This window comes from Schistocerca americana, chromosome 6, assembly GCF_021461395.2.
Source record: "Schistocerca americana isolate TAMUIC-IGC-003095 chromosome 6, iqSchAmer2.1, whole genome shotgun sequence".
NCBI lineage: Eukaryota > Metazoa > Arthropoda > Insecta > Orthoptera > Acrididae > Schistocerca > Schistocerca americana.
In genome coordinates this window covers 438,916,630-438,931,504 of record NC_060124.1, presented here as the reverse complement: position 1 = coordinate 438,931,504, position 14,875 = coordinate 438,916,630, and positions in this window count along the sequence as shown.

Below are 14,875 nucleotides of genomic sequence, written 5' to 3'. Positions count from 1 at the left end.
CAATCCCGTAACAAAGTCCCTATAAAATCCATTTTAGCCTAGACATAATTCTTACATAAACATGAAAACTTAAAAATGAAGTACACAAATAACACATTAAATTACTGCATAAGCCATATCAATAAGTAAACGAAGTTAAATGCCTCTGCGGGCTGACCACCTAAGTGCAATAACGTTCCCATTGTGAGAAGAAGTTTCTCATGCGTCAATGCAATTGCTAAACACCATCAAGTGTAACTGACAAAGAAAAGTGAGATCAGTTTGGTGCAGGTGGGGCGTAGGTTGTGTCGTTGGATGTCAACGGTGTTGATAACGAGAGGAGCAAACTCGGCGATAATCTAGAGATTTCCATAGTGGACACAGAAAGTGTAAGGAATTGAATTAGAAACGGCTAAGTTGAGCGTAACTTCTGAAGGACTTTTGCTTTATGAAGGTATAGAGCACGGCGCATCGCTGACACGACGGTATCGCCTACTTAACTGTGTATATGACAATTCTGCGACTCCAAATAGCTGCTACTTACTTCTTCTTAAAACACGACACCTCTTCACAAAAACTTCGTTGTGCGACCAAATTCCCCGTCTTTATCCTCTCAACATATTGCGACTACACACGCCGTCTCTCTAACTCCATGGTGCTGGCCTCATTGGGCTCAGCTAGTTACTTAAAACTCCGCCTATCCTTCGTTATATCGCTGTGTCCTGAGACACGTCATACAGTTAAATGCTACTACTTTAATAGTCCGTATTCCTTCGGAAAATACAACGGGAAAACAGTGTCAAAGAAAGCTCAAGTTATGAACAGAGATTTCTGCTTACTGACGGTTTAGTTGCGGGCTAGACACGGTTCGCGTCTGATGGTGCCTGATCAGCTGTCGTCAGAGAGCACGGAACACTGTTCTCGTGAACTCTTCTTCGATATAAAAGATTAAAGTCTAACTGTGGTAGTTCACGTGAACTAAATAGTTCTGAGGATGGTCTAAGTCGCGAAACGAAAGTGTGAAGAAACCACTTTAGACAGCTAGGGGTCCACGCGGGTGCCAACCGCGTCACGTAAGGTACGTGCCCCTGCGGGTGGTTCTCTAGTTCATCCAACAGACTAGGTATAGGGCCAAAGCTTGCTCGTTCTGTGAGCATGATCTACTCCATTTACGTTACATATCATGGGGGTAGGGATGTGGTATGCCCCTCCAGATAAACATTCAAATACAAGTGAAATATAACATCTTAAATTACCCTTCCAAAATAATTTCTTACCGAAGACATCATTGTTACTAAACACTTAAATAATTATTCTACCACACTTGAGATCCCACAAAAATAATTATCATCATAGTAATACAACGTCACATGTAACACTAGGTTGGTACAGATACTAAATTACTGGTGCTGGCACACATTAGCTAAAACTCTCTAAACATTTGATAATAGCATAGATGAGACATGGACAAAATGAACAATAGTAAAAATAATACATCGACATAAGTAATTGGACACAAGTAATTAGACACAAGTAATTGGACACAAGTAATTGGCAACTCGTCACAGTGATACAAGCGGTGGCAAAACCGCAACAAAAGCAAAAGTCCAAAATATTATTTCCTTCATATAAAATTGCCTTATCCTCCAGTTACATTTCGTAGCAAAATGAATGTAAGTATCACCTGGTATTCCTTTATGATCTAGTTTATATTTTCATACCAACTGATAGCTTCGGTACTTCTACCTCGTTAAGTCATGGCAATGTTATGTGTAATGCTGTGGGATAGTGTAATGTCACGTTAATACTTCCTTTAACAAGATTCTGATGAAAAGTGGTTTTATGTCTCCTTCAGTCAACAGGCTACTAATTATTAAACATGTGATTTGCTGCTTCCTGTTGCAAATATTGGTGATTATCAGTCACCCAGTCTATAGTTCAAGGATATGATTGTTGTTCCTTCTGTTAATTTTATCACCTACCTGCTTCCATATAATCATTATTGGCGGCTCGACGTCGGTAGTTGCATCCCGAAGAAGTCGATATAACTTACCTGTCGGCGCCTTTGTTTTTAATAAAATTAGAGCTCATTTGCCATACATAAAGTGTGTAGGGAGCAAAGTAAGTACCTTAGTATTGAAAATGCGCGTAAAGTTATTCAAAGGGTTCGTTACGTAATGGTTAAGAATTTCTGTGTTGAGATTCAGTGCAGCTTGAGGTGCTAAGATGCCACACGCGTCGCGCCCATGAGATTGTAAGTTGCTGACAACACAGCAGACAGTAGGGCTGCGTCCGCTTTCACTGGCTCGGCGGCAGAACTGGCGTTCACGCTGGGTCCCTATTTTTGCTACGCGTGAGGTTTAGTCCCTCGGTACTGTCATAAAACTTCCTTCCAGAGTTATCTTCTGTTGTTCACGACAATTACGCATGGAGGATGTTCTTTTCTAAGGGACTCTAATAACTTTAATCGCTAGAGGTCACAAAACCATCGGGTTCCTATTATTTTACTTAAACACTCTGATCTTCTAAAATTTAGGTAACTGACAGGTAGCCGGCCGCGGTGGTCTCGCGGTTCTATGCGCGCAGTCCGGAACCGCGCGACTGCTACGGTCGCAGGTTCGAATCCTGCCTCGGGCATGGATGTGTGTGATGTCCTTAGGTTAGTTAGGTTTAAGTAGTTCTAAGTTCTAGGGGACTGATGACCACAGCTGTTAAGTCCCATAGTGCTCAGAGCCATTTGAACCATTTTTGTAACTGACAGGTGTTAGACTTCTAAATAAACTGTATTTTGCAATGTCATTCCAAACCCAACTCATTGGCTAACGCGTTTCCCACACAGCGGTCGTTTACAGGATAGATATAGCGGCAAGTGCCCACTTCCTTGATGCCATATAGATCCGTTTATTAACCGTGGTGGTGATACAACATATCCAGAGATCGATCTGAACTTCCTACGTTTACTAACCCTGTTGGTTGAGACAATGCGTACCAGGAAAAGTTCTCTCACGATTTTGTTCCTTAAAGAAAACCCAAATAGACAACACAAATAGATTCCAATCTTTAGATGGGACTAGTAAAATCTGTAGGGCAATATTAATCTGGTGAATTTATTTCTACAACTATCCCTTTAGGTCTGCTGTTTAAACTTCAATGTGCGAATGTACGAAGGCGTAGCGGCGTAGCGTGGAGCTGAATTAGCGTAACAGGGCACGTGGCTGGCGGCAAAGGATACGCGGTGAGGGGAGAGGGGAGAGGTGCAGGTGCTGCCCGCGCATAAGACAGAGGTGGTGGGTGGGGGAAGGGGGAACTGCAATGGCCGCAAACTCGGTGGGCAAGAGGGAGGGAAGGGAAGGGGGGCTGCGTCCACAGCACAACAAGCAAAGAGAAGAGGAACTCCCGTGTTAAAAGAGGGAAACACAGGCAGACGGCAGCGCCTCTAGTGGTATGGAGATGAACTAAAAAAAGGATAAACATTGCAGGTTGCATCCCTCCTAGCTTATGTACGCTGTTTGTTTTTCTTTTAATTTTCTTATCTCAGTTTTCTGGGCGTGCTACGTAATTAGTTTGGCTAGCGTCATAATCAAATAACTGAAACACGGCTATAGCACATTGCAGTACAACAGTGACAAACCTATTACTCAGAAATATTTGTAGTCCAATTTAGCTGCAACAGTTTTATTTATTGTATTGCATCTAGTTTTTATGACGCACAAAACATCCTGGAGCTTTTATATGTTGATAGAAATCAGTATAAGTGCGTCAGTTTACAAGTCCATTTTTGACGTTTGCGTCTGACTATCGCTGCTCCAATAATGTTTTCTTGAGCATCAACTGTCAGGCGCTACCGTCAATAATAGACTTCCAGACTGACACATATTGATCTCTATCAACACATAAAAGCTCCAGGACGTTTTGTGCGTCACAAAAACTAGACGCAACACTTGAAACTGACAGTAAGTGGAAAGAAGCTTCTAGTCTAAATAGCTGTCACAAGCTAAATAAAAATTGTTGCAGCCTATTCCTGAATAATTTCATACTTTTACATCCTTTTAACTATGGGGTCAATGGAGAAAAAATCTACAATTAAGAGAATAATCACCAGTTAAAGGGGTTCAGTTAAGAAATCTTCATCACAGCATTAATTAATGAATAATTCTAAAATCGTTACAACTATATTTCAGGACTGTAATTTCTGAATAGTTGCCCAGGAGACTTGCACTACTGACCATTAATTTCTTAAAAAATTTTCCTACATCTTAGGATTGTAAACGCTTCAACACAAAAAAGACATAAATATTAAGTACCAAAAATAGGAAAGGTGGATAAAAATAGTGAAATGAAAACAAAACTTACTTTTTATTTCTCAAGTAGACAATAAAAATTTCGCTATGAACAACAGTTTCAGCTGATTCACTACTGATATTAGAGATTTCACATGGAACACCAGCCACATGTTTTGGGAACACATCCCTCTTTAGCCTATGCCTAGTTTTATTCACAGAATCTTCCTCGAAAAAATGATCTTCACAAACAAAATAAGTAGCACAATTCATATCAGGTGACAGTTCACACTTTTCAATTTCAGACGCAATTCTTGACGTTGTTTTGGAAACCTGTAGAAATGCTTGTTGCTACCTTTTTCCGTTGAACCGACGTAATATGCAGATGAACAGTCGGGGAATTTACAGGAGTATTTCAACGTCAATTTGTTATGTTGAATATTCTGAAAAAACATAAAATTCTTCATTAAATAAAACTGCTACTGACATACCGAAGTTATTTAAGTAAGCAAACAAATCACACAGCTTCATTCACGATAGAAGAGAATACATTTCATTTATAGGCTACGAGATTATTTACTGAAAATTAAATGTCTTACCTTAGCATTAATCGCGGACATTTTTTTTTTCCAACAGGAAATCTCTTCAACTCTACGGTGAACGTTATGAAATTTAAAGAAAAAACCCTGTTTATAATGAAGATCATTACTATTTAAATATGAAACATATGCAAAGACGACTGTAACCGTTGACTTCAGTACAGAGCAAGACGATATAATATCGACAACCGCCACTGGATAGCTCTCATTGGTCAGTTCCAGCTTCGTTTGACCTCTAGCGCCTCTAGTGGTCTGGAAGGAACTACCTGGCTTGCTGCCTCTTCTCTCAAATAGCTTTCACCCCCGTGGCTGCGTCCCCAGCTGACAGGGAGGGGCGGGACTCGCCGCATGTGAACAGCTGTAGACAACAGTGGCGGTATTTACACGACTCCTTCAGTGTCATTTAATATACAGAAATACGTGGTATCATAAAAACTTACCTTGTTGTCTGTTCAACATCGCATTATGAAAACAATAAAATAGCACTTAAGGAGGACTCTTTTTACTCTAGAGTAACATATTGGTTGCTTTGCTTAGACGTATGTATTCTTGTTATTATTGGTGTGTGGATATTTAGCAAAACCATACATGTAATAGGGCGTATTTGAAATCACAGGTAGATGATAGCATGTTATCACTGATCTGTTGGCAGTTACGAAGGCGTGTTCCTATCGTGCTTTTATGGTAAAGCTTTAACAGCTGTGACAGTTCACTTTTCTGTAAGTCAATAGGTGAAGTGTGAATCCCTTTGACATATACAAGATTAACTGATTCTTAATTCAGCGTGGTCTATTGGCAAGGACAACTTTCGCCTTAATTCCAGGATTAAAAAACATTTGTGTTTTTAATTCTCGACTGCTATGATAACATTACTGGAGACGTTCAATGACACAACACAAAATGATTACAAAACTTCAATCACTTCCATTAAAATGTGACATCATAAAATCTATTACCAATGGTTGCCAATTCTTATGTCTACTTATAACTAACATAGACAACTTAATTAAATGTATAGTAATGACGGTGTTTTCTGTCAATTAATTCTCTTGCTGCATGTAGGACTTTTCCAACTGTTCACATACCATCTCAGATCTACTTTCTGGAACGTAAATCATAGGGCTTTGACCTTAGTGCATATCTACGTTGCTCTCTAGGTGGTTGTATTACCTTCTATCTTGCTATTTTGGATGAAACTACTGGCGTAATAGGTACGGTTTCACTGTTAGGTGGGGTGGCTCGGGTCCTGTATACAGTTTCAATCTGTCAAAATGAACGATCACTGTGCGTTCCGATAACTGACTCCTTAACGTCGACGTGACATAGCGCACTTCTCTAACTGAACATTTCTTTCTTCTCCTTCCTTTCTCATCTTTAACTCGCTGCTTCTCAGCTCCTCTTTTTCCTCAAAAATTTCCTGCCCACTGGCAACAATAGTACCCTTCGGTATCACAACATCTTTTACACCAAAAGTATCTATTCTTACTGGTATCGCAAAACCTTTCTGTCTCCTTTCCGGTCGGCAGATACTTTTTCTTTATATTTACTGACTGACGATCTAAGACATCATTCTGGGTCAGCGGGTGAACCATAATGTCTATATTAAGCTGTTCTTGATTTTTGACATCTATCTAGAGAATCTTTAGACTTCCGCCTTTTATCCTCACAGGGTCAGTGGTTTTTATCGCCCACATCTGCAGTTTTAGGGGGGCTGTGAACGGTGCCTTTCACAGCTTCCTCGCGTCTGACGGGGGTGCGCACTGCCGAATCGGTGAATTGCTTCACCGAACTGCACAGTTCGATAATACACTATCCCCTGATAATGGTGCAGGAAGTCATTCCCTAGTATGATATCAAATTCAACCTTCTTTAGCCTTACTACTTCCATCCTCAGACTGTATTTACCATCGTGTGTTTCCAGATTCACTACACACGTACCTGCAGGGACAATTGCTTCCTCGTCAAGTCCACTGATATGGTACTGGGGTGGCTGTAACACCATTCGATCATTTTTCTCCACAAACAATCCCCTGACTTCAACTCCAGTATCAACTAAAATTCTAACTATTTTGTTCCCGAGTACGCTAACTAGACTAACGTGTTGCACCTCTTTACATTTTCCGGTCCTAACTGGGTGTATTATTTTTGTCGGAGGTGCGGGTGGGTGGCGGAACCTGCCCCCCACGCGTTTCCCTGATTCGACCCAGCGTTGCGGCGGAGACCGCGCTTCTGATTAGAAAATGGTGACTTTGTGGAGCAAACATTATTAGCATGACATGCTGTCTGGCAAATGGTGCAATACGCAGCGCATTGCCGTACGGTTGGGCCTCCCACAACGCTGACAGAATACTTCCCTTGGTGGAGCCGGTAGTGGGTCCGGCGGGCGCGGTGCGGCAGTGCAAAAGTGCAATACCTCTTCGCATACCATTGTCAAACGAACAGCTTCAAGCAGAGAAGTGGGGGGAGGCTGCTTTGACTTCTCCTCCGATACGGGGGTCAATACTGCGAACAAATGCATCAATTGCACGCGCTTCCACTTCTGAGCGCCAAATTCTATTTTCACTGGCATTTTCGTCTAGCTTATTGGTATGACAACATACTGCTCGTATGCGATCTGCAAAGGCAGCAAAATCATCATTAGGCTTCTGCCTAAGGGTTGATAACTGATCTCTGTAATATCCGGTACCTCTGGTATCGGAATAACGCGTTGTCAATCGGCGGGCCAATACTTCAAATTCATGCGTATCATGCAGTTCGTCCACCGTTTCTATAAACATTCGGGCTTCCCCTGCCATCTTCAGTCTGGCTAAATCGACCAATACGTCATCCGGCCAGGATCACTTGCGACCCACATCACGAATATTTTGTAGGAACATAGCCACATTTTCGTGGGACTTCCCAGAGAAGGTGGGAATGAAATCAGCAGCAGGAAAATACAAAAATGTTCAAATGTTTGTGAAATCTTATGGGACTTAATTGTTAGGATCATCAGTCCCTAAGCTTACACACTACTTAACCTAAATTACCCTAAGGACAAACACACACACCCATGCCCGAGGGAGGACTCGAACCTCCGCCGGGACAAGCCGCACAATCCATGACTGCAGCGCCCGAGACCGCTCGGCTAATCCCTCGCGGCGCAGGAAAATTGCTTACAGTCGCCATGTTAGCAGCCAGTCGCCTTGTTGTGGCATTTGCATTAGAGACAGAAATGGTTACCACTGTTTGCGCATTTGTTACAGGATCGGAGCTAGCCACAGGTATGGAAGTTCGCGCACTAGCTTCCAGCGTCTGTTTCAAGACGCGGTTTTGTTCAAGTAGCTCCTGATTTTGTGCGAAAAATTGGCGCATTTGTTCATTTATGGCCTCGAGCGGGTGCCTGTTCGGGAGTATCCTGTTCCGTCGCTCGTGTTCCTACAGGCATGTTTACAAATTTATAGGACGCTAGTGACAAAAAAAGTAATAATTGTTACAATAAAAGGACGGCCACGAAGTTTCCTAATCCAGTGGCGAACGATCAAAGTAGTTAATGTTGGAAGCATCGCGGCGACTTACTTGGCTGTGGAGGCGGTGCGACGCATTGATGGCGGCGACGACGCAATGGAGTGGCGGGCGGCGGCAGCGTCCGGAGCCTCGGGCGGCGGCAAATGTGTTGGCGACGGACGGTGCCTGCTCGGCCGGTTGCCGATGGCGGCAGGCCCCTGGCGCCTCGGTGACAGTGGCGGGCGACGGTGGGCGGCGCGGCGGCGGCGGCTGGCGCGGCGACGGATGACGCGCAGCGGAAGCCCCTCGAACTCAGGCAACACGCAGCGGGGCGGCGTTCGGCTCACGCGGCTGACTAGCGTGGTCTGCTTCGCTGTAGCGCGCGCTCTGTACGTGTTTACGGGAGCAGGCACGGCGCAGGTGGAGCAAACGTGGCGGCCGGTTGCCGCATTCCATGCGCGAAGTGTACGGCGTCTTGCCGGAAAGAAGCTAGTGTAGCGTGTAAGGGATCCGTGATCCCACGAACATAGATGCTAGTATCCGACACCCAGGTCGATAGCACACAGGAGTCGATTGTCAAGCGCTGCAGGAAGCAGTGAGACGAGTTTGGAGTAAGAAGTGGTGCTGGAGAGACGGACGAGAATGATGGTCGGGTGAGCAGTATACGTTAAATTCCACCAGGTCGTCGTGGGGTGGACCCTCATCGATACTGATTCGCGAGTGATATAAAACCAAAAGTGGCAAGTGCCGAACTACGTGTTTCGCGTCAACCGCGTCGGCCAGCAACGACCATGGATTGCAGTGAGGATTGTTGTGAATGTTAACTATCATCATTGCGTGTGACAAAGTACTGAAAATCAGCAACCAATAAATAGATATAACTGTAATTAGACGTGTAAGGCAAAGGTATCAACTGCCCCAGAATTTGTGTGTTCAAAATGGTTCAAATGGCTCTGAGCACTATGGGACTTAACTGCTGTGGTCATCAGTCCCCTAGAACTTAGAACTACTTAAACCTAACGAACCTAAGGACATTTGTGTGTTGGTAGGAAATGTACCGGGTGATCAAAAAGTCAGTATAAATTTGAAAACTTAATAAACCACGGAGTAATGTAAATAGAGAGGTAAAAATTGACACACAAGCTTGGAATGACATGGGGTTTTATTAGAAGAAAAAAAAATCATATTGCTAGACGCGTGAAAGATCTCTTGCGAGCGTCGTTTCGTGATGATCGTGTGCTCAGCCGCCACTTTCGTCATGCTTGGCCTCCCAGGTCCCCAGACCTCAGTCCGTGCGATTATTGGCTTTGGCGTTGCCTGAAGTCGCAAGTGTATCGTGATCGACCGACATCTCTAGGGATGCTGAAAGACAACATCCGACGCCAATGTCTCACCATAACTCTGGACATGCTTTACTGTGCTGTTCACAACATTATTCCTCGACTACGGCTATTGTTGAGGAATGATGGTGGACATATTGAGCATTTCCTGTAAAGAACATCATTTTGCTTTATCTTGCTCGGTTATGCTAATTATTGCTATGCTGCCATCTGTCGGACATTGTTTGAACTTTTGTATCTGTTTGATTCTAATAAAACCCCATGTCATTCCAAGTATGTGTGTCAATTTGTACCTCTCTATCTACATTATTCTGTCATTTATTCAGTTTTCAAATTTATGCTGACTTTTTGATCACCCGGTATATCAGTTTGTACATCGCAACCTTTGTGGTCCTTAATAATAGACAAACATTCAATTATTATCTATTCCGTCGCAGAACAGCCGCACTCGGTTGAAATACCCCCGAAGCCACAGTAGAAAAACCGATAGCCTTTCATCCATTAACCACACGGTCATATAATCATAATTAACTATTTGGCGGCTTTGGTAAATCACACAAAATCCAATAAAGGAATTTAAACGGGGGTGTTTCAAACGATAAAGTCGCTACGGGAAAAGGTCCACACTTTGACACCAGTTGTGTGAGATGGGCGTATGGGCAGGCGGTGGACGTTTTGAAATGAACAGGACAAAATTTTGATAAAGGCCATTTATTGGCGAAAGAATGTTAATAAGGGGTGACATGAGCCTACGGAGGTGAGGGTGAGCCAGAGTGTAGAGTTTGGCGAAACATAGTTCGCGAAGCTAACGAAAGTTGTTGTCTGCCAAAACTAAGTCCACAGTGCCGCAGCACCGGGAGAAGCGGGAGAGTTCACTGCTACAGCGCGCACATCCGACTCGCGGGTGAGCAACAATACAAGAGGGAGGGCACGGCGACTGGCGGCTGGGTATATTCGACGCACCGCGCGGCTTCCTCCTCCCTGATTCGTCGGGATCGAGAAAACAGTGCGGGCGGCATGGAATTTTCCAGAGCGTCGACTACTAAGCGACGCCTGGGGCAGCGTTACCTCGAAAGCACGTGAGAGAGGCGCGTGATCAAGGTGCCCTTCCTCGGTGCTGACTTCCTGTTACTAGACCGTGGGACGAAAGAATGTACAGGCAGATAACACTGCCGGCCGTGGCTTGGCCGTGACAAGAAACATGAAGTTACCATTTGAAAGTTCATGTAATAAAATGATATCCCCTACTGTCTGGCTTATCCTTAACATATAACAAGATAAATAGTCATACATGTGACGAGAACAAATGATTAACACTATCAATCTTTACAGATGAGAAAACGACTATATCCACGAAGGTTCGCGCCCTGGCAAGGGAGATAATTAACTTCAACATATAAGGTGATTGCAGTAACCCCTAATTCCACTCGACAAACATGGAAACGATATATCAAAAATGTTCAAATGTGTGTGAAATCTTATCGGACTTAACTGCTAAGGTCATCAGTCCCTAAGCTTACACACTATTTAACCTAAATTATCCTAAGTACAAACACGCACACACCCATGCCCGAGGGAGGACTCGAACCTCCGCCGGGATAAGCCGCATAGTTCATGACTGCAGCGCCCGAGACCGCTCGGCTAATCCCGCGCGGCAGTAACAATATAAGCGAGACAAATGTACTGATGGAGCATAACCGGATGTGCCGTAGTAAAAAGGGCCACTGTCAACCCCGTCAGGACGCGACTCCCGTGAACACGTCAGTTTCAGCTACATGCAACACACACAGTCATTTGTAGCATCTTAAAAACAATTAACATGAAAAGGCACAACGCGTAACACACTAATAAAATATAATCAACAATCTTCACAGAATTAGCTCCTTTGTATTTAGACAAAGCAAACAGCATAATATTAATAACACGTAAAATGCTTCAGACCTATAACAAACTAAGGTAACACGTAATAGAATATCATCTTGAGGTCGTAGAATACTCAGTCTTACATGCCTGTTTATAGGTCTTACAACTCAATAGTATCAGCTTAAGCATACGCGCGAATACAAAACTCGAAATATGACAGGAATAATGAGTGGAGCCACTGACAATGCCAGGCTGCCACACAGAGGAGACAATAGTAATTTACAGTCGCACAGAAACTTTCAACTAAAATGCTCCCGTCAATTCGAGTGCGGCGTTCTACACGCAGGTAGCGCTCGTGGTTACTGCGGGTATTTGTATGTTTACAACGTCGAGGGTGGGCTCCGATAGATACAGGAACAGTGACAATAGCGACAGACAAGCACGACTTATCAGGATGGAGCCAAACGTTTGTTGTGCATATAGCCCATCATGTAGAGTATGTGTCTCTCAAAATCTGTGTATGTTGTTCTTAACGTAATTGTTTGTGATTACAGCTCCATTTTCTTACAGCTCATGCCGGCCTGTGTGGCCGGGCGGTTCTAGGCGCTTCAGTCTGGAACCGCGCGACCGCTACTGTCGTAGGTTCGAATCCTGCCTCGGGCATGGATGTGTGTGATGTCCTTAGGTTACTAAGGTTTAAGTAGTTCTAAGTTGTAGGGGCTCAAAATGGCTCTGAGCACTATGGGACTCAACTGCTAAGGTCATTAGTCCCCTAGAACTTAGAACTAGTTAAACCTAACTAACCTAAGGACATCACAAACATCCATGCCCGAGGCAGGATTCGAACCCGCGACCGTAGCGGTCTTGCGGTTCCAGACTGCAGCGCTTTTAACCGCACGACCACTTCGGCCGGCTAAGTTGTAGGGGACTGATGACCTCAGATGTTAAGTGCCATAGTGCTCAGAGCCATTTCTTTTATATTTCATCTTTTCAAGAGGTGGCTCGAATTCGTATTTTAAGATTAATTGACGAAAAACCTGCCGGCTTCTCTGTTATTATGCATTCAGGCAGTTTAAGGTTGGTGCTTCAGTTAGTAGCATTTTTCCCATGAGTTTACTAAGCACAAAAGATACACACATTGCAGAGACTCCTCATCAATAATACACTCTCCTTCAATATTTACAATAGTCTGCCAACACTGGGGTAACTTTTCGATTACGCGATCGTATAAATCACCGTTGTTTTCTCGCGAAGAACTAGTCGAGCCATGTTAGGAGCCCATTTTCATTTCTCGCTTCCCACGCCCGGGTTCCCGGGTTCGATTCCCGGCGGGGTCAGGGATTTTCTCTGCCTCGTGATGGCTGGGTGTTGTGTGATGTCCTTAGGTTAGTTAGGTTTAAGTAGTTCTAAGTTCTATGGGACTGATGACCATAGATGTTAAGTCCCATAGTGCTCAGAGCCATTTTTTTGAACCCATTTTCATCAAGAAAAAAAATTCCTTGAAGAATTTTCCGTAGAGAGCGGGAAAGACGGAAATCAGTGGGCAGAAGATTAGGTGAATAAGGCGGATAAAGAATGAGTTTCCAAGCCAACACCTGAATTATCGCAGTGTTTCTTGTCAGCCTATCACAACGAGAGCGGGCGTTATTGTGGAGCTGCATTATTTTACGGAGCCTTATACGTCGTTGTTCTTGCATTATATCTACAAAACTTTTCAGTTGTTGACGAGAAATGTCAGCAGTGATGGCTACACCTGGGAGTGCATCAGATCGTCGCAGTTCTGACAGATGCATATCATTTTGTGGATACGTGCAGGTCCTTGTATGGGAAGTTGCTGCTTTGTTGGGGCTCAACCATTCCTTTCTTACATTATGTTAGAGTAAAGACAACAACTATCATCACTAGTAATTCTAAAGGTTAGGACTGGTCGATGTTGTTCATGAGACCGTTGATGATGACAAGCAAGCAGAGATGTACATATGGCCACCCGCGGCTTTTTTTAATTTTGGCTTAGAGCATACGGTACCCATACACACCACTTTTGAACCTTCCCCACTGCATGTGAGTGTCGCACGATGGTGCTATGAAAGCAATTAGTCATATCTGCCAGCTCTCGTGTACTCTGTTGTGGATCATTGTGGATTAATGCGCTCAAAACGATCTTCATGTAATCGCGGACGCCTTCATGATCGCGAAGGGTCACTGATGTCAAAATGATCCTCCTTAAAACATGAAAGCCACTTTCTTGCACGAGACCGCTACGGTCGCAGGTTCGAATCCTGCCTCGGGCATGGATGTGTGTGATATCCTTAGGTTAGTTAGGTTTAACTAGTTCTAAGTTCTAGGGGACTGATGACCTCAGATCTTAAGTCCCATAGTACTCAGAGCCATTTGAACCATTTGAACCACTTTCTTGCCGAGCTGTGTCCAGAAGCATAATCTCCACGAACGGCGCAAATGTTTCTGGGTGCCTCCGGACCTGATTCCCCTGTACTGAACTCAAACAGAAGACTGTGTCGGAAATGTTTCGATATCTCCACTTGGCACGCAATATTATAGCATCCACAGCTCCACCTACCATCTCCAAATGAAAAAAATGACAATATGTAAACTCCAAGAGTAACAGTGAACTATAAATAAAGTGACTAACGATAAATAAACCCGTAGCAGCCGAAATAACAAAATTGAAATGTGAAAGGCTACGAACTTATGCACGAACCTATTATTTCGTCGATGTACTGATCCCGTATGCAATTTATACTTCGCAAATACGTCACAGTCCAATACCATGCCGTTTCCATCTCTTAATGCTCTATCTCCGTTTCTTCTTTCTCAAGAAACATTTTTATTACTGCATGCACCCAATTTTCCTATTTTCGTATTTCATCCCACTGTTAAGCAGGCGTCCCCTATTTGTTCTAATGTCGCTTGTGTATCTTCACTGTTGATAGCGTTCTGTGTTTTTTCTTTTTGTGTTCATCCTAAACATTTTCATGTTCTTTAACTTCAGTTATATTACCGCTCCTAACTTCGCTTTCGTGCTTTAATCTCACGGCGAGGTTAGATACAGCGCCCTCTCGTCCTGGTAGTTGGGACTTGTGTGTGTGTGTGTGTGTGTGTGTGTGTGTGTGTGTGTGTGTGTGTGTAATGGTGCGCCACAGCAGAGTGGAGCGTGGCTTCCGCAGCGGCGCGCCGGTGCCAGAAACAAGCCTTCCTGTGCCAGCAACAGGAAGAAAGCAGCGCGAGCAGGAAATAAGTCCCAGGCGCGGCGGCCGCCGGAGCGTTGGATGCACGCTTCCGTCAGGCGGCCCGGCGGGCAAACATCGGCTGC